Source organism: Pleurodeles waltl, chromosome 8, assembly GCF_031143425.1.
Source record: "Pleurodeles waltl isolate 20211129_DDA chromosome 8, aPleWal1.hap1.20221129, whole genome shotgun sequence".
Classification (NCBI taxonomy): domain Eukaryota; kingdom Metazoa; phylum Chordata; class Amphibia; order Caudata; family Salamandridae; genus Pleurodeles; species Pleurodeles waltl.
Window position 1 is genome coordinate 1,057,258,670 of NC_090447.1, and position 25,825 is coordinate 1,057,284,494.

Sequence of the window (25,825 nt, forward strand, 5' to 3'; positions counted from 1 at the left end):
TTCGATTTGACTCAGGGTCCGATTGGTTAGGTTAATGATGTTAACTGTATTCTCTAAATCGGGGTTCACTTTGCCTTGCTTGTCCCTGGTATGGCGTCTCTGTGCATTGGGTTTTCCAAAACATCCTCTTTTTGACGCCACTGTACTTCTTTTCTCCTCCCTCTGTCCCTCCCATGACCTGTGTCTAAAAAAGGGGGTGGGGGTTCAGAGAAGGACCATTGGGCAGGGTGTTGCAGGTAAGGTGCTTGGTATTGTGGAGGGGGGCCATACTGGTTAGGCCAACCCCATTGTTGGTTAAAGTATGGGGGGTATTGGGGAGGTACGGGTGGATAATTCCATCCTCCTCGACGTTGGCCACGTCGTCCGCGGCGTTGTCGTGTGTACACTGACGAGTTGCTGTCACTATCTGAGTTGGTGTTGCTCCCTGAGGAAGTCTCAGATGTGTTAGAGGAATTTCTTGCTACGTAGTCAGGTTTTGTGTAGGGGTATATCTTTTCTAGGGAGAACCGATTCAGGTCTTTTTGAAACTTCCCTATTTTTTGCTGAGTTAGATATTCTTTGTATTCATTTATATTTTTGTTTACCTCCTCCAGTTTCTTTTTGAAGGAGAGAATACTCACACCTGACTTCAGGTTATTTTCACTGGTTTTTATCTGAATCAGTAAGGTTTCAGATAGCCTAGTCGCGGTTTTTATAATTAATATCAGCCAATCTCGTGTGCATTTCCATGCTATGAGTGACCAATCTTTACGAAACTCCAGGTCGTCTAGGAATATGCGAGGTTCATTGGTGACGAGTAATCCATTTGGTGCAGAATTACTGCGTAGGTATTCAGCGAGGACAGCTCCGTGTAATATGGTCTTTACCTGGGAGCGTTTCAATTCCACTAGGGAGTCCCAGTCCCCAAGCTGGGATAGGCTTTTTGACAAGGCTGTGTCCCCAAGGAGTGAGGGGGCTGAGAGGATAGCTGATACTTCCTCGTCGTTGAAGGAGAGACCTTCTGCCATAGTGTGGCAGGCGTAGTGGAGGGGGATGGGGATGATGAAAAAAGGAAGGTGGGTAGTTAAGGGGTTCGGTCCACAGGTGGAGGGGACGTCAGAAAAAGAAAAAGAAAAAGGCCCAAAGTACTGAGGGACGCAAGCAAAGCAATGCGCTTGCTTAAGGGAAAAGGATTAAAGAGCAAACAACTCTCGCAACCAGAAGGCTGCTCTACTATGATAGTACACAACGGGAGAGTATAAGGGAGCGGGAAAAGACACCCATCGTACTCGACTCCCCAAACACAATACTAAATCACAAAAGAGAGTGCGGGGTTTTGAAATTATAAATGGATTGATAGTGTGCTAGTTGCGACACTAAACCAATCGTAGACCTCGACTAAAGGTAAATTGTGGGGTGATATGTGGTCTGTAGAGGGGGATTTCCTTTACGGACTAGGTGGTCTCACACACTATATAGTGTCATGCTTCATCATATGACCACCTAGCCCCACCCAGGTAGGACAATACCACCTGGGCAGACTCAACCTCACTGTTAAAAGAACAGGAGGGAGTGCGTAAATTAGTTTGATTTCTGGAAAGTAGGGATCCAGCTGTGCTATGGGAATAAAAACACCTACTCAGATACCAGGGTGAGTTTAATAGAAGGTTCTGTGTGGTGTGATTAAAAGACGTGGGAAACCAGTGTGAGAGCAATGACTCACAAGGTCACCTATCTAGAAAAAGTAGCCGACATGTTTCTGCCCTTATGTTTGAGCTATGGAGGGTCTCTGGGCATTCATCAGGGCGTTGGATCCCTGTTGCAGATGCTTGTTGTGCGCTGCAGGATTAATCGCAGTAGGAAAAAAGGGGAAGGGAAGGAAGGGCCTACCTTAACCAAGGGAATACCTGGGGAGGACCTATAGTAAATACAATAACATAAATAGACCAAAATTGGCGGTGAGAAGGTAATTCACAGCAAACCACAGCACATGTGACAAAATTTCATGCATAACACAAGAGTACTGGTTGCAGATAAAACGGTTGCGGCAATGCTAGCTATGCGCGGCGAGTGGTAGGTCAGGGAAGACAATTCCTTACCCTAACAATAGAGGCTACTAGCCTCTGGTATCCTGGAGAGGGAGCGTCCCCTTATAGTCAGACTCTAGGGTTAGAAGGGAGAGAGCAGAAGGGGAGAGTAAAGATGAAGAAGTATATAAAGGAATAGTGCAGAAGTGGTCAAGAAATAGACGGTAGAAGCCAAGGTCAGAATGGAAAGAATTGGAGAAGGGGGAAACAAGGGGAGGGGGGGCGGGGGGAAAAAAGGAAAAAAGGAGAAGAGAAGGGGGAGAAAGGAAGAAAGGGAACAGGGGAAAGAAAGGGGGGGAGGGGGCAAAAGGGAGGGGGAAAGGACCAGGAAAGGAATAAGAAAGAAAAAGAAAGAGAAAGAAAAAGAAAAAAGAGAGACAGCTGAGAAAAAAAGAACGAGGGCAAAAGGAAAGGGCAGGAAGGGAAGGAGAAGTGGGGCTTCTTATCTGTGTTTCCATCGTTGGTCGACTCACTGCATCAAAGGTGGGCGCTCTCTGTGCGCCTATACCGACCTCTCTGTCAGGACCGCTTGGGTAAAGTGACCTGAAAGTCGGTAGTTTATATAGTAGTCATAATGGGGAGAATTGCTGCAGCTGCAGGTAATCACCGCCGCAGCCCGGGGGCCGGAAGTAATACGAGCTGTAAACGATTTGTTGCGCCGGAATCGATTGCGGTCCCTCCGGAGGAGCCGGGGGCCGGAAATGGCCAAAAATGGTAGGGGCGCTCGTGGGCAGCGTCACCCCAACATTCTGAGCCCCCTCTGAGTGCCAAGGCAGACGCGGTCGGTGACCGCGGCTAGGGGAAAGCCCTGTTTGGGCGGGGGCGCCAGCCCGCAAGTGCTGTCGGGAAATGTAGTTCCCCGGCAGCCATGCAGGCTGACTTCTCTCGCGAAGCTGGGAATTGTAGTGTCCCAGCTGCGAGTGAGGCTGCTAGAGAGAGGAGAGGCCGGGGCAGGGGGGAAAAAAGAAAAGAAGGCGGGGGGCGCCGGGGTGGGGGGGGGGGGCAGTGAGGGTAAGGGATAGAAAGAAATAAGTCAATAAAATAAAATTAAAAATAAAATAAAAAATAAAATTAAAAGTAAAAATAAAAATAAAAGGGAAGGGGACGGAAGGGGTTGGGGGGGTTGTGGTGGGGGGGGGGTTGGGGTTTGAGGAGGATGAGAAGGAGCCGGCAGAGAAGGGGTGAGCAGAAACAGACGAAGGGGGGACAGTGATAAAAAGAGATGTGAAGACAAAGCAAAGAAAAGTACCAAGGAGAGACCGAGGGTCGAGAAAGAGGAGGAAGGAACCGGCAGACAAGGGGAGAGCAGAATAAAATGAGGGGGGCAGGGAAAGAAAGAGATGTGAAGAGAAGGAAAAAGAGAGAAACAAGGGGAGACTGCGGGTCGAGGAGGAGGAGGGAAGGGAAGGGTGAAGGAAAAAGAACGTATGAGGGAAAGATAAGAAAAAGTAAGAGAAAGAGAGAAGGGGGAAGAAGAAAGGAGTTAAGAAGCGAAGGAAGGAAAGAGGGGGGAGGCAAGGCCAGAGAGGCGAAAAGGGGGAAGAAGGGGGGTTCTAATTTTGAAGAGAGAACCACAGTATCTCGTCATTTAATCCAACCGTGTCGGTGTGCAATCTCCAAATGCAGCGTTGTTCTGCCCTAAATAGTTTTTCGGACAAGCTGGGGGTTGAAGGAGAGAAATGTTCCAGGACCGTACAAGACATGTCATCTGGAGAGTGGTTTCTTTGTAGGAGATGGCTAGTGAGCTTCGTTGCATCTCGTTTGCACCTAATCGTGCTTCTATGTTCACAAATTCTGGTGCTCACCTTCCTCGTAGTCATACCCACATATTTAAGTAGGCAAGGGCACTTGATTAAGTAAACTACATTTTTGCTGTTGCAATTTGTCAGTGATTTTTGCACCCATGGAGTTTTGAGGTCAAGATCGATGGTGATAGATCTATGGGTAAAAGGGCAAACTCTGCAGTTGCCGCAAGGGTAATGACCTGCGGGGGGGCCATTTGCCAAAGTGTAGTCTGTGTGGACCCTCGCTTCTCCTTTGGTCTAGTGTGGACCACCATGTCCCGTATGTTGGTTGCTCTCTTAAACGCATGTAATGGTGGTTCAAAGGGTAAGCCACCTGATGTCAAAATTTTCCAATTCTCTCTAATGATCTTCTGGATTTCATTGGATAGGGGATTGAAGGTGGTAGAACATACGATTTTATCCAGACTTGGTTTCTGTGCTCGAGGCTGTAGCAACTGGTCTCTGTTATTGTTGCGTGCCCGTTTTCGTGCCCTATTAACCAGATGTGGGGGATAATCCTTGGTGTGTAGCTTGGTAGACAGTTTGTCTGCATGTTTGCGGTAATCGGTGATGGATGAGCAGTTTCGTCTTAACCGTAGGAACTGCCCAACCGGAAGGTTATATCTTAGGGCTCGTGGGTGGAAGCTCTGGTATTGTAATAGATTGTTGCAGTCTGTTGGTTTATAGTAAACTTCAGTTGCTAACCCGCCGTCTTGTTCATAGATTAGTAGATCTAGGAAAGGTAGTTTTTTGTCACCTATGTTCATAGTGAAGGTTAAAAATGGGTTGGCCCCGTTGAGCCAAACAGCGAATGCCTGGGCCTCTTCTTTACTACCGGTCCATATTAGCAGTACATCATCGATGTATCGCTTCCAGAGTTTAATCTGATCTTGGTAGGGTTTGTCCTCATGTAGGATCGTATGTCTTTCAATATGGTCAACGTATAGACATGCTAGACTAGGGGCAAATGTACTACCCATCGATGTGCCTTGTGTCTGCAAGAAGAAACTGTCTTCAAACTTGAAGTAGTTTCTGGTGAGGGCGAGATGTGCTAAGTCCAGTATAAACCCAGGGGGGGTTTGGGATTCACCCATATGTATGTCCAGCAGGTTGCTTATTACTTCCAGAGTAGCCTCTTGCGTGATGTTTGTGTAGAGTGATTCCACATCAAGAGTAATTAGAAGTTCCTTAGATTTATCGAAGGTTATAGACTCCAGTAAAAGGAGGACATGGGTGGTGTCCTTAAGATAGGTTGGGATCCTTTTGACTAGCGGTTGAAAAAAGAAATCCACAAATTTAGACAAGTGCTCAAGTGCCGAGCCTATCCCGGAAACTATGGGTCTACCGGGTGGAGGAATCTTTTCTTTATGTACTTTTGGTAGAATATAAAAGTACGGGATTTTTGGGTTGGTTTGTATCAAATATGATGCCTCATGATCTGTGATCCAGTTGTTTTCTTTCCCTTTTGATACTAGGAAGGTGATCTCTTCTTGGACATCAATTGTAGGGTCACGTGACAGACGCTTGTAGTGTCTGGTATTCCCCAGTAGTCGCTCACACTCGTCTCTATACATTTTGTATGGTAGAATCACAGTGGCCCCGCCTTTATCTGCTGGTTTGATGATAATATTAGGATCGGCTGTAAGGCTCTTCAGTGACTCTAATTCGATTTTACTCATATTGTGGAATACTTTTTTGGATGACTCAGTGAGCCCATTGATCTTAAGGGATACTGATTTTTCAAAAGCCAGTACCTCCGGGGGCATCTGCCCTGCTGGGGGGCAAAAGGTAGATTTCGGGCGTAGTCCTGTATTCTGTACGGGAGTGTCATATTCTCCCCCGAGGAAAAAGGTTTTAAGGCGGATCTTACGAAACAGACCTGCCAGTTCTGTTCTAGTTCTGAATAGGTCTACTCTAGGGGTAGGCACGAAATTCAGGCCTTTATTTAATGCTTGGGTTTCGATTTGACTCAGGGTCCGATTGGTTAGGTTAATGATGTTAACTGTATTCTCTAAATCGGGGTTCACTTTGCCTTGCTTGTCCCTGGTATGGCGTCTCTGTGCATTGGGTTTTCCAAAACATCCTCTTTTTGACGCCACTGTACCTCTTTTCTCCTCCCTCTGTCCCTCCCATGACCTCGGTCTAAAAAAGGGGGTGGGGGTTCAGAGAAGGACCATTGGGCAGGGTGTTGCAGGTAAGGTGCTTGGTATTGTGGAGGGGGGCCATACTGGTTAGGCCAACCCCATTGTTGGTTAAAGTATGGGGGTTATTGGGGAGGTACGGGTGGATAATTACATCCTCCTCGACGTTGGCCACGTCGTCCGCTGCGTTGTCGTGTGTACCCTGACGAGTTGCTGTCACTATCTGAGTTGGTGTTGCTCCCTGAGGAAGTCTCAGATGTGTTAGAGGAATTTCTTGCTACGTAGTCAGGTTTTGTGTAGGGGTATATCTTTTCTAGGGAGAACCGATTCAGGTCTTTTTGAAACTTCCCTATTTTTTGCTGAGTTAGATATTCTTTGTATTCATTTATATTTTTGTTTACCTCCTCCAGTTTCTTTTTGAAGGAGAGAATACTCACACCTGACTTCAGGTTATTTTCACTGGTTTTTATCTGAATCAGTAAGGTTTCAGATAGCCTAGTCGCGGTTTTTATAATTAATATCAGCCAATCTTGTGTGCATTTCCATGCTATGAGTGACCAATCTTTACGAAACTCCAGGTCGTTTAGGAATATGCGAGGTTCATTGGTGACGAGTAATCCATTTGGTGCAGAATTACTGCGTAGGTATTCAGTGAGGACAGCTCCGTGTAATATGGTCTTAACCTGGGAGCGTTTCAATTCCACTAGGGAGTCCCAGTCCCCAAGCTGGGATAGGCTTTTTGACAAGGCCGTGTCCCCAAGGAGTGAGGGGGCTGAGAGGATAGCTGATACTTCCTCGTCGTTGAAGGAGAGACCTTCTGCCATAGTGTGGCAGGCGTAGTGGAGGGGTATGGGGATGACGAAAAGGAAGGTGGGTAGTTAAGGGGTTCGGTCCACAGGTGGAGGGGACGTCAGAAAAAGAAAAAGGCCCAAAGTACTGAGGGACGCAAGCAAAGCAATGCGCTTGCTTAAGGGAAAAGGATTAAAGAGCAAACAACTCTCGCAACCAGAAGGCTGCTCTACTATGATAGTACACAACGGGAGAGTATAAGGGAGCGGGAAAAGACACCCATCGTACTCGACTCCCCAAACACAATACTAAATCACAAAAGAGAGTACGGGGTTTTGAAATTATAAATGGATTGATAGTGTGCTAGTTGCGACACTAAACCAATCGTAGACCTCGACTAAAGGTAAATTGTGGGGTGATATGTGGTCTGTAGAGGGGGATTTCCTTTACGGATTAGGTGGTCTCACACACTATATAGTGTCATGCTTCATCATATGACCACCTAGCCCCACCCAGGTAGGACAATACCACCTGGGCGGAATCAACCTCACTGTTAAAAGAACAGGAGGGAGTGCGTAAATTAGTTTGATTTCTGGAAAGTAGGGATCCAGCTGTGCTATGGGAATAAAAACACCTACTCAGATACCAGGGTAAGTTTAATAGAAGGTTCTGTGTGGTGTGATTAAAAGACGTGGGAAACCAGTGTGATAGCAATGACTCACAAGGTCACCTATCTAGAAGAAGTAGCCGACATGTTTCTGCCCTTATGTTTGAGCTATGGAGGGTCTCTGGGCATTCATCAGGGCGTTGGATCCCTGTTGCAGATGCTTGTTGCGCGCTGCAGGATTAATCGCAGTAGGAAAAAAGGGGGAAGGGAAGGAAGGGCCTACCTTAACGAAGGGAATACCTGGGGAGGACCTATAGTAAATACAATAACATAAACAGACCAAAATTGGCGGTGAGAAGGTAATTCACAGCAAACCACAGCACACTTGACAAAATTTCATGCATAACACAAGAGTACTGGTTGCAGATAAAACGGTCGCGGCAATGCTAGCTATGCCCACGAGCGCCCCTACCATTTTTGGCCATTTCCGGCCCACGGCTCCTCCGGAGGGACCGCAATCGATTCCGACGCAACTAATCGTTTACAGCTCGTATTACTTCCGGCCCCCGGGCTGCGGCGGTGATTACCTGCAGCTGCAGCAATTCTCCCCATAATGACTACTGTATAAACTACCGACTTTCAGGTCACTTTACCCAAGCGGTCCTGACAGAGAGGTCGGTATAGGCGCACAGAGAGCGCCCACCTTTGATGCAGTGAGTCGACCAACGATGGAAACACAGATAAGAAGCCCCACTTCTCCTTCCCTTCCTGCCCTTTCCTTTTGCCCTCGTTCTTTTTTTCTCAGCTGTCTCTCTTTTTTCTTTTTCTTTTTCTTTCTCTTTCTTTTTCTTTCTTATTCCTTTCCTGTTCATTTCCCCCTCCCTTTTGCCCCCTCCCCCCTTTCTTTCCCCTGTTCCCTTTCTTCCTTTCTCCCCCTTCTCTTCTCCTTTTTTCCTTTTTTCCCCCCACCCCCCCTCCCCTTGTTTCCCCCTTCTCCAATTCTTTCCATTCTGACCTTGGCTTCTACCGTCTATTTCTTGACCACTTCTGCACTATTCCTTTATATACTTCTTCATCTTTACTCTCCCCTTCTGCTCTCTCCCTTCTAACCCTAGAGTCTGACTATAAGGGGACGCTCCCTCTCCAGGATACCAGAGGCTAGTAGCCTCTATTGTTAGGGTAAGGAATTGTCTTCCCTGACCTACCACTCGCCGCGCATAGCTAGCATTGCCGCGACCGTTCTATCTGCAACCAGTACTCTTGTGTTATGCATGAAATTTTGTCACGTGTGCTGTGGTTTGCTGTGAATTACCTTCTCACCGCCAATTTTGGTCTATTTATGTTATTGTATTTACTGTAGGTCCTCCCCAGGTATTCCCTTGGTTAAGGTAGGCCCTTCCTTCCCTTCCCCTTTTTTCCTACTGCGATTAATCCTGCAGCGCGCAACAAGCATCTGCAACAGGGATCCAACGCCCTAATGAATGCCCAGAGACCCTCCATAGCTCAAACATAAGGGCAGAAACATGTCGGCTACTTCTTCTAGATAGGTGACCTTGTGAGTCATTGCTCTCACACTGGCTTCCCACGTCTTTTAATCACACCACACAGAACCTTCTATTAAACTCACCCTGGTATCTGACTAGGTGTTTTTATTCCCATAGCACAGCTGGATCCCTACTTTCCAGGAATCAAACTAATTTACGCACTCCCTCCTGTTCTTTTAACAGTGAGGTTGAGTCCGCCCAGGTGGTATTGTCCTACCTGGGTGGGGCTAGGTGGTCATATGATGAAGCATGACACTATATAGTGTGTGAGACCACCTAGTCCGTAAAGGAAATCCCCCTCTACAGACCACATATCACCCCACAATTTACCTTTAGTCGAGGTCTACGATTGGTTTAGTGTCGCAACTAGCACACTATCAATCCATTTATAATTTCAAAACCCCGTACTCTCTTTTGTGATTTAGTATTGTGTTTGGGGAGTCGAGTACGATGGGTGTCTTTTCCCGCTCCCTTATACTCTCCCGTTGTGTACTATCATAGTAGAGCAGCCTTCTGGTTGCGAGAGTTGTTTGCTCTTTAATCCTTTTCCCTTAAGCAAGCGCATTGCTTTGCTTGCGTCCCTCAGTACTTTGGGCCTTTTTCTTTTTCTTTTTCTGACGTCCCCTCCACCTGTGGACCGAACCCCTTAACTACCCACCTTCCTTTTTTCATCATCCCCATCCCCCTCCACTACGCCTGCCACACTATGGCAGAAGGTCTCTCCTTCAACGACGAGGAAGTATCAGCTATCATCTCAGCCCCCTCACTCCTTGGGGACACAGCCTTGTCAAAAAGCCTATCCCAGCTTGGGGACTGGGACTCCCTAGTGGAATTGAAACGCTCCCAGGTTAAGACCATATTACACGGAGCTGTCCTCACTGAATACCTACGCAGTAATTCTGCACCAAATGGATTACTCGTCACCAATGAACCTCGCATATTTCTAGACGACCTGGAGTTTCGTAAAGATTGGTCACTCATAGCATGGAAATGCACACGAGATTGGCTGATATTAATTATAAAAACCGCGACTAGGCTATCTGAAACCTTACTGATTCAGATAAAAACCAGTGAAAATAACCTGAAGTCAGGTGTGAGTATTCTCTCCTTCAAAAAGAAACTGGAGGAGGTAAACAAAAATATAAATGAATACAAAGAATATCTAACTCAGCAAAAAATAGGGAAGTTTCAAAAAGACCTGAATCGGTTCTCCCTAGAAAAGATATACCCCTACACAAAACCTGACTACGTAGCAAGAAATTCCTCTAACACATCTGAGACTTCCTCAGGGAGCAACACCAACTCAGATAGTGACAGCAACTCGTCAGGGTATACACAACAACGCCGCGGACGACGTGGCCAACGTCGAGGAGGATGGAATTATCCACCCGTACCTCCCCAATACCCCCCATACTTTAACCAACAATGGGGTTGGCCTAACCAGTATGGCCCCCCTCCACAATACCAAGCACCTTACCTGCAACACCCTGCCCAATGGTCCTTCTCAGAACCCCCACCCCCTTTTTTAGACAGAGGTCATGGGAGGGACAGAGGGAGGAGAAAAGAAGTACAGTGGCGTCAAAAAGAGGATGTTTTGGAAAACCCAATGCACAGAGATGCCATACCAGGGACAAGCAAGGCAAAGTGAACCCCGATTTAGAGAATACAGTTAACATCATTAACCTAACCAATCGGACCCTGAGTCAAATCGAAACCCAAGCATTAAATAAAGGCCTGAATTTCGTGCCTACCCCTAGAGTAGACCTATTCAGAACTAGAACAGAACTGGCATGTCTGTTTCGTAAGATCCGCCTTAAAACCTTTTTCCTCGGGAGAGAATATGACACTCCCGTACAGAATACAGGACTACGCCCGAAATCTACCTTTTGCCCCCCAGCAGGGCAGATGCCCCCGGAGGTACTGGCTTTTGAAAAATCAGTATCCCTTAAGATCAATGGGCTCACTGAGTCATCCAACAAAGTATTCCACAATATAAGTAAAATCGAATTAGAATCACTGAAGAGCCTTACAGCCGATCCTAATATTATCATCAAACCAGCAGATAAAGGCGGGGCCACTCTGATTCTACCATACAAAATGTATAGAGACGAGTGTGAGCGACTACTGGGGAATACCAGACACTACAAGCGTATGTCACGTGACCCTACAATTGATGTCCAAGAAGAGATCACCTTCCTAGTATCAAAAGGGAAAGAAAACAACTGGATCACAGATCATGAGGCATCAGATTTGATACAAACCAACCCAAAAATCCCGTACTTTTATATTCTACCAAAAGTACATAAAGAAAAGATTCCTCCACCCGGTAGACCCATAGTTTCCCGGATAGGCTCGGCACTTGAGCCCTTGTCTAAATTTGTGGATTTCTTTCGTCAACCGCTAGTCAAAAGGATCCCAACCTATCTTAAGGACACCACCCATGTCCTCCTTTTACTGGAGTCTATAACCTTCGATAAATCTAAGGAACTTCTAATTACTCTTGATGTGGAATCACTCTACACAAACATCCCGCAAGAGGCTACTCTGGAAGTAATAAGCAACCTGCTGGACATACACATGGGTGAATCCCAAACCCCCCCTGGGTTTATACTGGACTTAGCACATCTCGCCCTCACCAGAAACTACTTCAAGTTTGAAGACAGTTTCTTCTTGCAGACACAAGGCACATCGATGGGTAGTATATTTGCCCCTAGTCTAGCATGTCTATACGTTGACCATATTGAAAGACATACGATCCTACATGAGGACAACCCCTACCAAGATCAGATTAAACTCTGGAAGCGATACATCGATGATGTACTGCTAATATGGACCGGTAGTAAAGAAGAGGCCCAGGCATTCGCTGTTTGGCTCAACGGGGCCAACCCATTTTTAACCTTCACTATGAACATAGGTGACAAAAAACTACCTTTCCTAGATCTACTAATCTATGAACAAGACGGCGGGTTAGCAACTGAAGTTTACTATAAACCAACAGACTGCAACAATCTATTACAATACCAGAGCTTCCACCCACGAGCCCTACGAGATGACCTTCCGGTTGGGCAGTTCCTACGGTTAAGACGAAACTGCTCATCCGTCACCGATTACCGCAAACATGCAGACAAACTGTCTACCAAGCTACACACCAAGGATTATCCCCCACATCTGGTTAATAGGGCACGAAAACGGGCACGCAACAATAACAGAGACCAGTTGCTACAGCCTCGAGCACAGAAACCAAGTCTGGATAAAATCGTATGTGTTACCACCTTCAATACCCTATCCAATGAAATCCAGAAGATCATGAGAGAGAATTAGAAAAATTGTGACATCAGGTGGCTTACCCTTTGAACCACCATCACACGCGTTTAAGAGAGCAACCAACATACGGGACATGGTGGTCCACACTAGACCAAAGGAGAAGCAAGGGTCCACACAGACTACACTTTGGCAAATGGCCCCCCCCGCAGGTCATTACCCTTGCAGCAACTGCAGCGTTTGCCCTTTTACCCATAGATCTATCACCATCGATCTTGACCTCAAAACTCCATGGGTGCAAAAATCACTGACAAATTGCAACAGCAAAAACGTAGTTTACTTAATCAAGTGCCTTTGCCTACTTAAATATGTGGGTATGACTACGAGGAAGGTGAGCACCAGAATTTGTGAACATAGAAGCACGATTAGGTGCAAACGAGTTGCAACGAAGCTCACTAGCCATTTCCTACAAAGAAACCACTCTCCAGATGACATGTCTTGGACGGTCCTGGAACATTGCTCTCCTTCAACCCCCAGCTTGTCCGTAAAACTATTTAGGGCAGAACAACGCTGGATTTGGAGATTGCACACCGACACGGTTGGATTAAATGACGAGATACCGTGGTTCTCTCTTCAAAATTAGAACCCCCCTTCTTCCCCCTTTTCGCCTCTCTGGCCTTGCTTCCCCCCTCTTTCCTTCCTTCGCTTCTTAACTCCTTTCTTCTTCCCCCTTCTCTCTTTCTCTTACTTCTTCTTATCTTTCCCTCATACGTTCTTTTTCCTTCACCCTTCCCTTCCCTCCTCCTCCTCGACCCGCAGTCTCCCCTTGTTTCTCTCTTTTTCCTTCTCTTCACATCTCTTTCTTTCCCTGCCCCCCCTCATTTTATTCTGCTCTCGCCTTGTCTGCCGGTTCCTTCCTCCTCTTTCTCGACTCGCGGTCTCTCCTTGGTCCTTTTCTTTGCTTTGTCTTCACATCTCTTTCTATCACTGTCCCCCCTTCGTCTGTTTCTGCTCTCCCCTTCTCTGCCGGCTCCTTCTCATCCTCCTCAAACCCCAAACCCCCCCCCACCACAACCCCCCCAACCCCTTCCCTCCCCTTCCCTTTTATTTTTATTTTTACTTTTAGTTTTATTTTTTATTTAATTTTTAATTTTATTTTATTGACTTATTTCTTTCTTTCCCTTACCCTCACTGCCCCCCCCACCCTGGCGCCCCCCCCCTTCTTTTCTTTTTTCCCCAATGTCCCGGCCTCTCCTCTCTCTAGCAGCCTCACTCGCAGCTGGGACACTACAATTCCCAGCTTCGCGAGAGAAGTCAGCCTGCATGGCTGCCGGGGAACTACGTTTCCCGACAGCACTTGCGGGCTGGCGCCCCCGCCCAAACAGGGCTTTCCCCTAGCCGCGGTCACCGACCGCGTCTGCCTTGGCACTCAGAGGGGGCTCAGAATGTTGGGGTGACACTGCCCACGAGCGCCCCTACCATTTTTGGCCATTTCCGGCCCCCGGCTCCTCCGGAGGGACCGCAATCGATTCCGGCGCAACAAATCGTTTACAGCTCGTATTACTTCTGGCCCCCGGGCTGCGGCAGTGATTACCTGCAGCTGCAGCAATTCTCCCCATTATGACTACTATATAAACTACCGACTTTCAGGTCACTTTACCCAAACGGTCCTGACAGAGAGGTCGGTATAGGCGCACAGAGATCGCCCACCTTTGATGCAGTGAGTCGACCAACGATGGAAACACAGTTAAGAAGCCCCACTTCTCCTTCCCTTCCTGCCCTTTCCTTTTGCCCTCGTTCTTTTTTTCTCAGCTGTCTCTCTTTTTTCTTTTTCTTTCTCTTTCTTTTTCTTTCTTATTCCTTTCCTGTTCCTTTCCCCCTCCCTTTTGCCCCCTCCCCATCTTTCTTTCCCCTGTTCCCTTTCTTCCTTTCTCCCCCTTCTCTTCTCCTTTTTTCCTTTTTTCCCCCCGCCCCCCCTCCCCTTGTTTCCCCCTTCTCCAATTCTTTCCATTCTGACCTTGGCTTCTACCGTCTATTTCTTGACCACTTCTGCACTATTCCTTTATTTACTTCTTCATCTTTACTCTCCCCTTCTGCTCTCTCCCTTCTAACCCTAGAGTCTGACTATAAGGGGACGCTCCCTCTCCAGGATACCAGAGGCTAGTAGCCTCTATTGTTAGGGTAAGGAATTGTCTTCCCTGACCTACCACTCGCCGCGCATAGCTAGCATTGCCGCGACCGTTTTATCTGCAACCAGTACTCTTGTGTTATGCATGAAATTTTGTCACGTGTGCTGTGGTTTGCTGTGAATTACCTTCTCACCGCCAATTTTGGTCTATTTATGTTATTATATTTACTATAGGTCCTCCCCAGGTATTCCCTTGGTTAAGGTAGGCCCTTCCTTCCCTTCCCCTTTTTTCCTACTGCGATTAATCCTGCAGCGCGCAACAAGCATCTGCAACAGGGATCCAACGCCCTGATGAATGCCCAGAGACCCTCCATAGCTCAAACATAAGGGCAGAAACATGTCGGCTACTTCTTCTAGATAGGTGACCTTGTGAGTCATTGTTCTCACACTGGTTTCCCACGTCTTTTAATCACACCACACAGAACCTTCTATTAAACTCACGCTGGTATCTGAGTAGGTGTTTTTATTCCCATAGCACAGCTGGATCCCTACTTTCCAGAAATCAAACTAATTTACGCACTCCCTCCTGTTCTTTTAACAGTGAGGTTGAGTCCGCCCAGGTGGTATTGTCCTACCTGGGTGGGGCTAGGTGGTCATATGATGAAGCATGACACTATATAGTGTGTGAGACCACCTAGTCCGTAAAGGAAATCCCCCTCTACAGACCACATATCACCCCACAATTTACCTTTAGTCGAGGTCTACGATTGGTTTAGTGTCGCAACTAGCACACTATCAATCCATTTATAATTTCAAAACCCCGTACTCTCTTTTGTGATTTAGTATTGTGTTTGGAGAGTCGAGTACGATGGGTGTCTTTTCCCGCTCCCTTATACTCTCCCGTTGTGTACTATCGGGCTAAACCGAGAAACATGTGTCTACAGACATGAAGCAATGTCTGCACCAACTTTGGTAAAAAACTACAGAAAATGTTCAAGTAACCACGAACTGTGAACTGCATCTACCAGGATGCAAAGGGGCGAACTGTGCTGGGATGTGAGGCAGTGTGCTCCCAACCAGAATTCCTGTTTAAAAGGCTCCCTTGAGCCAGTGAGCTGACGAGCTTTGGAGATGCACCTGTGTGCCTGTGAGTGGAACTTGACCTGAGAGGATTTTGACAGTATTTCCAGCAACCTTTATTAATTTTCTTTGTTCGCTGCTGTCTACTGATGAAGGGCTAAACCCAGAAACGCATGTCTAGAGACATACAGCAATGTCCGCACCAACTTTGGTTAAAAACTAACAGATCATTGTTCAAGTAAGCGCTAACTGTGAACTGCATTTCTAGGATGCAAAGGGACGAACTATGCTGGGATGTGAGGCAGTGTGCTCCCAACCCCGCTTCCTGTTTAAAAGGCTCCCTTGAGCCAGTGAGCTGACGAGCTTTGGAGATGGACCTGTGTGCCTGTGAGTGGTACTTGACCTGAGAGGATTTTGGCATCATTTCTACCAACACCATATGAATTTTCGTTGTTCTCTACTCTCTACTGATGAAGGGCTAAACCGAGAAACATTTGTCTACAGACATGAAGCAATGTCTGCACGAACTTTGGTAAAAAACTACAGAAAATGTTAAAGTAACCACGAACTGTGAACTGCATGTACCAGGATGCAAAGGGGCGAACTGTGCTGGGATGTGAGGCAGTGTTCTCCCAACCAGAATTCCTGTTTAAAAGACTCACTTGAGCCAGTGAGCTGACGAGCTTTGGAGATGCACCTGTGTGCCTGTGAGTGGAACTTGACCTGAGAGGATTTTGACAGTATTTCCAGCAACCTTGATTAATTTTCTTTGTTCGATGCTGTCTACTGATGAAGGGCTAAACCCCGAAACACATGTCTAGAGACATACTGCAATGTCCGCACCAACTTTGGTTAAAAACGAACAGATCATTGTTCAAGTAAGCGCTAACTGTGAACTGCATTTCTAGGATGCAAAGGGACGAACTATGCTGGGATGTGAGGCAGTGTGCTCCCAACCCCGCTTCCTGTTTAAAAGGCTCCCTTGAGCCAGTGAGCTGACGAGATTTGGAGATGCACCTGTGTGCCTGTGAGTGGTACTTGACCTGATAGGAATTTGGCAGCATTTCCAGCAACCCAAGATGAATTTTCTTTGTTCTCTACTCTCTCCTGATGAAGAGCTAAACCGAGAAACACGTGTCTACGGACATAAAGCAATATCAGCACCAACTTGGGTGAAGAACTTAAAAAAATGTTCAAGTAACTGCTAACTGTGAACTGCATTTACCAGGATGCAAAGGGACGAACTGTGCTGGGATGTGAGGCAGTGTGCTCCGAAAAGGAATTCCAGTTTAAAAGGCTACCTTTAGCCAGTGAACTGAAGAGCTTTGGAGATGCACCTGTGCCCTGTGAGTGGCACTTGACCTGAGAGGATTTTGGCAATATTTCCAGAAACTCTGATGCATTTTCTTTGTTCTATACCGTCTACTGATGAAGGGCTAGACTTAGAAACACTTGTTTAGAGAAATACAGCAATGTCAACACAAACTATGGTGAAAAACTAACAGATAATTTTCAAGTAAGCACTAACTGTGAACTGCATTTACCATGATGCAAAGGGGCGAACTGTGCTGGGATATGAGGCAGTGTGCTCCCAACCCTCCTTCCTCTTTGAATGGCTCTCTTGAGCCAGTGAGATGACGATCTTTGGATACGCATCTGTGTGCCTGTGAGTGGTACTTGACCTGAGAGGATTTTGGCAGCATTTCAAGCAACCCCAGATGATTTTTTTTTTTCCTGTCTACTAATGAAGGGATAAACCCAGAAACACGTGTCTAGAGATATACAGCAATGTCTGGACCAACTTTGGTGAACAACTACAGATAATTTTCAAGTAAGCGATAATGTGAACTGCATTTACCAGGATGCAAAGGGGTGAAATTTGCTGGGATGAGAGGTAGTGTGCTCCCAACCCCCCTTCCTTTTTAAAAGGTTCCCTATAGCCAGTGAGCTTACAAGCTTTGGAGATGCCCCAGCGTGCCTGTGAGTGGAACTTGACCGGAGAGGATTTTGGAAGCATTTCCAGCAATCCCAGCAGAATTTTCTTTGTTCTGTACTCTCTACTGATGAAAGGCTAAACCCAGAAACACATGTCTACAGATATACAGCAATGTCTGGACCAACTTTGGTGAACAACTACAGATAATTTTCCAAGTAAGCGCTAATGTGAACTGAATTTACCAGTATGCAAAGGGGTGAAATGTGCTGGGATGAGAGGTAGTGTGCTCCCAACCCCCCTTCCTTCTTAAAAGGTTCCCTGGAGCCAGTGAGCTGACAAGCTTTGGAGATGCACCTGTGTGCCTGTGAGTGGAACTTGACCTGAGAGGGTTCTAGAAGCATTTCCGGCAACCAAAGATGAATTTTCTTTGTTCTCTACTCTTTACTGATAAAAGGCTGAACCCAGAAACACTTGTCTTGAGATATACAGCAATGTCTGGACAACTTTGGTGGAAAACTACAGATAATTTTCAAGTAAGCGCTGACTGAGAACTACACTTACTAGGATGCAATGCGGCGAACTGAGCTGGGATGTGAGGCACTGTGCTCCCAACCACCCTTCCTGTTTAAAAGGCTCCCATGAGCCATCGAGGTGACAAGCTTTGGAGATGCACCTGTGTTCCTGTGAGTGGTAATTGACCTGAGAGGATTTTGCTAGCATTTCCAGCATCCCCAGATGAATTTTATTTATTCTTTACTCTCTACTGATGAAGGGCTGAACCCAGAAACACATGTCTAGAGATATGCAACAATATCTGCACCAACTTTGGTGAAAAACTACAGATAATTTTCAAGTGAGTGCTGACTGTGAACTGCATTTACCAGGATGCAAAGGGGAAAACTGTGTTGGGATGTGAGGCAGTGTGCTCCCAACCCCCCTTCCTGTTTAAAAGGCTCCCTTGAGCCAGCGAGCTGAAGAGCTTTGGAGATGCAACTGTGTGCCTGTGAGTTGTACTTGACCTGTGAGGATTTTGGCAGCATTTCCAGCAACCCCAGATGAATGTCCTTTGTTCTCTACTCTCTACTAATGAAGAGCTAAACCTTAGAAACACATGTCTAGAGATATACAGCAATGTCTGAGCAAACATCAGTGAAAAAGTACAGAAAATTTTCAAGTAAGCGCTAACTGTGAACTGCATTTACCAGGATGCAAAGTGGCGATTGTGGTGGGATGTGAGGCAGTCTGCTCGCAACCCCCATTCCTGTTTAAAAGGCTTCCTTGAGCCAGTGAGCTGCCGAGCTTTTGAGATGCACCTGTGTGCTTGTGAGTGGTACTTGACCTGAGAGGATTTTGCCAGCATTTCTACCGACACCATATTAATTTTCTTTGTTCTGTACTCTCTACTGATGAAGGGCTAAACCGAGAAACATGTGTCTACAGACATGAAGCAATGTCTGCAGCAACTTTGGTAAAAAACTACAGAAAATGTTCAAGTAACCACAAACTTTGAACTGCATCTACCGGGATGCAAAGGGGCAAACTGTGCTGGGATGTGAGGCAGTGTGCTCCCAACCAGAATTCCTGTTTAAAAGGCTCCCTTGAGCCAGTGAGCTGACGAGCTTTGGAGATGCACCTGTGTGCCTGTGAGTGGAATTTGACCTGAGAGGATTTTGACAGTATTTCCAGCAACCTTTATTAATTTTCATTGTTCGCTGCTGTCTACTGATGAAGGGCTAAACCCAGAAACACATGTCTAGAGACATACAGCAATGTCCGCACCAACTTTGGTTAAAAATTAACAGATCATTGTTCAAGTAAGCCCTAACTGTCAACTGCATTTCTAGGATGCAAAGGGACGAACTATGCTGGGATGTGAGGCAGTGTGCTCCCAACCCCGCTTCCTGTTTAAAAGGCTCCCTTGAGCCAGTGAGCTGACGAGCTTTGGAGATGCACCTGTGTGCCTGTGAGTGGTACTTGACCTGAGAGGATTTTGGCAGCATTTCTACCAACACCATGTGAATTTTCTTTGTTCTCTACTCTCTACTGATGAAGGGCTAAACCGAGAAACATGGGTCTACAGACATGAAGCAATGTCTGCACCAACTTTGGTAAAAAACTACAGAAAATGTTCAAGTAACCACGAACTGTGAACTGCATCTACCAGGATGCAAAGGGGCGAACTGTGCTGGGATTTGAGGCAGTGTTCTCCCAACCAGAATTCCTGTTTAAAAGGCTCCGTTGAGCCAGTGAGCTGATGAGCTTTGGAGATGCACCTGTGTGCCTGTGAGTGGAACTTGACCTGAGAGGATTTTGAGAGTATTTCCAGCAACCTTGATTAATTTTCTTTGTTCGCTGCTGTCTACTGATGAAGGGCTAAACCCAGAAACACATGTCTAGAGACATACAGCAATGTCCGCACCAACTTTGGTTAAAAACTAACAGATCATTGTTCAAGTAAGCGCTAACTGTGAACTGCATTTCTAGGATGCAAAGGGACGAACTATGCTGGGATGTGAGGCAGTGTGCTCACAACCCCACTTCCTGTTTAAAAGGCTCCCTTGAGCCAGTGAGCTGACGAGATTTGGAGATGCACCTGTGTGCGTGTGAGTGGTACTTGACCTGATAGGAATTTGGCAGCATTTCCAGCAACCCAAGATGAATTTTCTTTGTTCTCTACTCTCTCCTGATGAAGAGCTAAACCGAGAAACACGTGTCTACGGACATAAAGCAATGTCTGCACCAACTTTGGTGAAAAACTTCAAAAAATGTTCAAGTAACTGCTAACTGTGATCTGCATTTACCAGGATGTAAAGGGACAAACTATGCTGGGATGTGAGGCAGTGTGCTCCGAAAAGGAATTCCAGTTTAAAAGGCTACCTTTAGCCAGTGAACTGAAGAGCTTTGGAGATGCACCTGTGCCCTGTGAGTGGCACTTGACCTGAGAGGATTTTGGCAATATTTCCAGAAACTCTGACGCATTTTCTTTGTTCTATACCGTCTACTGATGAAGGGCTAGACTTAGAAACACTTGTTTAGAGACATACAGCAATGTCAACACAAACTTTGGTGAAAAACTAACAGATAATTTTCAAGTAAGCACTAACTGTGAACTGCATTTACCATGATGCAAAGGGGCGAACTGTGCTGGGATATGAGGCAGTGTGCTCCCAACCCTCCTTCCTCTTTGAATGGCTCTCTTGAGCCAGTGAGACGACGATCTTTGGATACGCATCTGTGTGCCTGTGAGTGGTACTTGACCTGAGAGGATTTTGGCAGCATTTCCAGCAACCCCAGATGATTTTTTTTTTCCTGTCTACTAATGAAGGGATAAACCCAGAAACACGTGTCTAGAGATATAGAGCAATGTCTGGACCAACTTTGGTGAACAACTACAGATAATTTTCAAGTAAGCGATAATGTGAACTGCATTTACCAGGAAGCAAAGGGTTGAAATGTGCTGGGATGAGAGGTAGTGTGCTCCCAACCCTCCTTCCTTTTTAAAAGGTTCTCTATAGCCAGTGAGCTGACAAGCTTTGGAGATGCCCCTGCGTGCCTGTGAGTGGAACTTGACCTGAGAGGATTTTGGAAGCATTTCCAGCAACCCCAGCAGAATTTTCTTTGTTCTGTACTCTCTACTGATGAAAGGCTAAACCCAGAAACACTTGTCTACAGATATACGGCAATGTCTGGACCATCTTTGGTGAACAGCTACAGATAATTTTCCAAGTAAGCCCTAATGTGAACTGAATTTACCAGTATGCAAAGGGGTGAAATGTGCTATGATGAGAGGTAGTGTGCTCCCAACCCCACTTCCTTCTTAGAAGGTTCCCTGGAGCCAGTGAGCTGAAATGCTTTGGAGATGCACCTGTGTGCCTGTGAGTGGAACTTGACCAGAGAGGGTTCTAGAAGCATTTCCGGCAACCAAAGATGAATTTTCTTTGGTCTCTACTCATTACTGATAAAAGGCTGAACCCAGAAACACTTGTCTTGAGATATACAACAATGTCTGGACCAACTTTGGTGGAAAACGACAGATAATTTTCAAGTAAGCGCTGACTGAGAACTGCATTTACTAGGATGCAATGGGGTGAACTGAGCTGGGATGTGAAGCAGTGTGCTCACAACCACCCTTCCTGTTTAAAAGGCTCCCATGAGCCAGCGAGCTGACGAGCTTTGGAGATGCACCTGTGTTCCTGTGAGTGGTAATTGACCTGAGAGGATTTTGCTAGCATTTCCAGCAACCCCAGATTAATTTTCTTTATTCTCCACTCTCCACTGATGAAGGGCTGAACCCAGAAACACATGTCTAGAGATATGCAACAATATCTGCACCAACTTTGGTGAAAAACTACAGATAATTTTCAAGTAATCGCTGACTGTGAACTGCATTTACCAGGATGCAAAGGGGAAAACTGTGTTGGGATGTGAGGTAGTGTGCTCCCAACCCCCCTTCCTGTTTAAAAGGCTCCCTTGAGCCAGCGAGCTGAAGAGCTTTGGAGATGCAACTGTGTGCCTGTGAGTTGTACTTGACCTGTGACAATTTTGGCAGCATTTCCATCAACCTTAGATGAATGTCCTTTGTTCTCTACTCTCTACTGATGAAGAGCTAAACCTTAGAAACACGTGTCTAGAGATATACAGCAATGTCTGAGCAAACATCAGTGAAAAAGTACAGAAAATGTTCAAGTAAGCGCTAACTGTTAACTGCATTTACCAGGATGCAAAGTGGCGATTGTGGTGGGATGTGAGGCAGTGTGCTTGCAACCCCCATTCCTGTTGAAAAGGCTCCCTTGAGCCAGTGAGCTGCCGAGCTTTGGAGATGCACCTGTGTGCTTGTGAGTGGTACTTGACCTGAGAGGATTTTGCCAGCATTTCTACCAACACCATATGAATTTTCTTTGTTCTCTACTCTCTACTGATGAAGGGCTAAACCGAGAAACATGTGTCTACAGAAATGAAACAATGTCTGCACCAACTTTGGTAAAAAACTACAGAAAATGTTCAAGTAACCACGAACTGTGAACTGCATCTACCAGGATGCAAAGGGGCGAACTGTGCTTGGATGTGTGGCAGTGTTCTCCCAACCAGAATTTCTGTTTAAAAGGCTCCGTTGAGCCAGTGAGCTGACAAGCTTTGGAGATGCACCTGTGTGCCTGTGAGTGGAACTTGACCTGAGAGGATTTTGAGAGTATTTCCAGCAACCTTGATTAATTTTCTTTGTTCGCTGCTGTCTACTGATGAAGGGCTAAACCCAGAAACACATGTCTAGAGACATACTGCAATGTCCGCACCAACTTTGGTTAAAAACGAACAGATCATTGTTCAAGTAAGCGCTAACTGTGAACTGCATTTCTAGGATGCAAAGGGACGAACTATGCTGGGATGTGAGGCAGTGTGCTCCCAACCCCGCTTCCTGTATAAAAGGCTCCCTTGAGCCAGTGAGCTGTGCAGCTTTGGAGATGCACCTGCGTGCCTGTGAGTGGTACTGGACCTGAGAGGATTTTGGCAGCATGTCCAGCAACCCAAGATGAATTTTCTTTGTTCTCTGCTCTCTCCTGATGAAGAGCTAAACCGAGAAACACGTGTCTACGGACATAAAGCAATGTCTGCACCAACTTTGGTGAAAAACTTCAAAAAATGTTCAAGTAACTGCTAACTGTGAACTGCATTTACCAGGATGCAAAGGGACAAACTATGCTGGGATGTGAGGCAGTGTGCTCCGAAAAGGAATTCCAGTTTAAAAGGCTACCTTTAGCCAGTGAACTGAAGAGCTTTAGAGATGCACCTGTGCCCTGTGAGTGGCACTTGACCTGAGAGGATTTTGGCAATATTTCCAGAAACTCTGATGCATTTTCTTTGTTCTATTCTGTCTACTGATGAAGGGCTAAACTTAGAAACTCTTGTATAGAGAAATACAGCAATGTCAACACAAACTTTGGTGAAAAACTAACAGATAATTTTCAAGTAAGCACTAACTGTGAACTGCATTTACCATGATGCAAAGGGGCGAACTGTGCTGGGATATGAGGCAGTGTGCTCCCAACCCTCCTTCCTCTTTGAATGGCTCTCTTGAGCCAGTGAGACGACGATCTTTGGATACGCATCTGTGTGCCTGTGAGTGGTACTTGACCTGAGAGGATTTTGGCAGCATTTCCAGCAACCCCAGATGATTTTTTTTTTCCTGTCTACTAATGAAGGGATAAACCCAGAAACACGTGTCTAGAGATATAGAGCAATGTCTGGACCAACTTTGGTGAACAACTACAGATAATTTTCAAGTAAGCGATAATGTGAACTGCATTTACCAGGAAGCAAAGGGTTGAAATGTGCTGGGATGAGAGGTAGTGTGCTCCCAACCCTCCTTCCTTTTTAAAAGGTTCTCTATAGCCAGTGAGCTGACAAGCTTTGGAGATGCCCCTGCGTGCCTGTGAGTGGAACTTGACCTGAGAGGATTTTGGAAGCATTTCCAGCAACCCCAGCAGAATTTTCTTTGTTCTGTACTCTCTACTGATGAAAGGCTAAACCCAGAAACACTTGTCTACAGATATACGGCAATGTCTGGACCATCTTTGGTGAACAGCTACAGATAATTTTCCAAGTAAGCGCTAATGTGAACTGAATTTACCAGTATGCAAAGGGGTGAAATGTGCTGGGATGAGAGGTAGTGTGCTCCCAACCCCACTTCCTTCTTAGAAGGTTCCCTGGAGCCAGTGAGCTGAAATGCTTTGGAGATGCACCTGTGTGCCTGTGAGTGGAACTTGACCAGAGAGGGTTCTAGAAGCATTTCCGGCAACCAAAGATGAATTTTCTTTGGTCTCTACTCTTTACTGATAAAAGGCTGAACCCAGAAACACTTGTCTTGAGATATACAACAATGTTTGGACCAACTTTGGTGGAAAACGACAGATAATTTTCAAGTAAACGCTGACTGAGAACTGCATTTACTAGGATGCAATGGGGTGAACTGAGCTGGGATGTGAAGCAGTGTGCTCACAACCACCCTTCCTGTTTAAAAGGCTCCCTTGAGCCAGCGAGCTGACGAGCTTTGGAGATGCACCTGTGTTCCTGTGAGTGGTAATTGACCTGAGAGGATTTTGCTAGCATTTCGAGCAACCCCAGATACATTTTCTTTATTCTCCACTCTCCACTGATGAAGGGCTGAACCCAGAAACACATGTCTAGAGATATGCAACAATATCTGCACCAACTTTGGTGAAAAACTACAGATAATTTTCAAGTAATCGCTGACTGTGAACTGCATTTACCAGGATGCAAAGGGGAAAACTGTGTTGGGATGTGAGGTAGTGTGCTCCCAACCCCCCTTCCTGTTTAAAAGGCTCCCTTGAGCCAGCGAGCTGAAGAGCTTTGGAGATGCAACTGTGTGCCTGTGAGTTGTACTTGACCTGTGACAATTTTGGCAGCATTTCCAGCAACCTCAGATGAATGTCCTTTGTTCTCTACTCTCTACTGATGAAGAGCTAAACCTTAGAAACACGTGTCTAGAGATATACAGCAATGTCTGAGCAAACATCAGTGAAAAAGTACAGGAAATGTTCAAGTAAGCGCAAACTGTTAACTGCATTTACCAGGATGCAAAGTGGCGATTGTGGTGGGATGTGAGGCAGTGTGCTTGCAACCCCCATTCCTGTTGAAAAGGCTCCCTTGAGCCAGTGAGCTGCCGAGCTTTGGAGATGCACCTGTGTGCTTGTGAGTGGTACTTGACCTGAGAGGATTTTGCCAGCATTTCTACCAACACCATATGAATTTTCTTTGTTCTCTACTCTCTACTGATGAAGGGCTAAACCGAGAAACATGTGTCTACAGAAATGAAGCAATGTCTGCACCAACTTTGGTAAAAAACTACAGAAAATGTTCAAGTATCCACGAACTGTGAACTGCATCTACCAGGATGCAAAGGGGCGAACTGTGCTTGGATGTGTGGCAGTGTTCTCCCAACCAGAATTCCTGTTTAAAAGGCTCCGTTGAGCCAGTGAGCTGACAAGCTTTGGAGATGCACCTGTGTGCCTGTGAGTGGAACTTGACCTGAGAGGATTTTGAGAGTATTTCCAGCAACCTTGATTAATTTTCTTTGTTCGCTGCTGTCTACTGATGAAGGGCTAAACCCAGAAACACATGTCTAGAGACATACTGCAATGTCCGCACCAACTTTGGTTAAAAACTAACAGATCATTGTTCAAGTAAGCGCTAACTGTGAACTGCATTTCTAGGATGCAAAGGGACGAACTATGCTGGGATGTGAGGCAGTGTGCTCCCAACCCCGCTTCCTGTATAAAAGGCTCCCTTGAGCCAGTGAGCTGTGCACCTTTGGAGATGCACCTGTGTGCCTGTGAGTGGTACTTGACCTGAGAGGATTTTGGCAGCATTTCCAGCAACCCAAGATGAATTTTCTTTGTTCTCTGCTCTCTCCTGATGAAGAGCTAAACCGAGAAACACGTGTCTACGGACATAAAGCAATGTCTGCACCAACT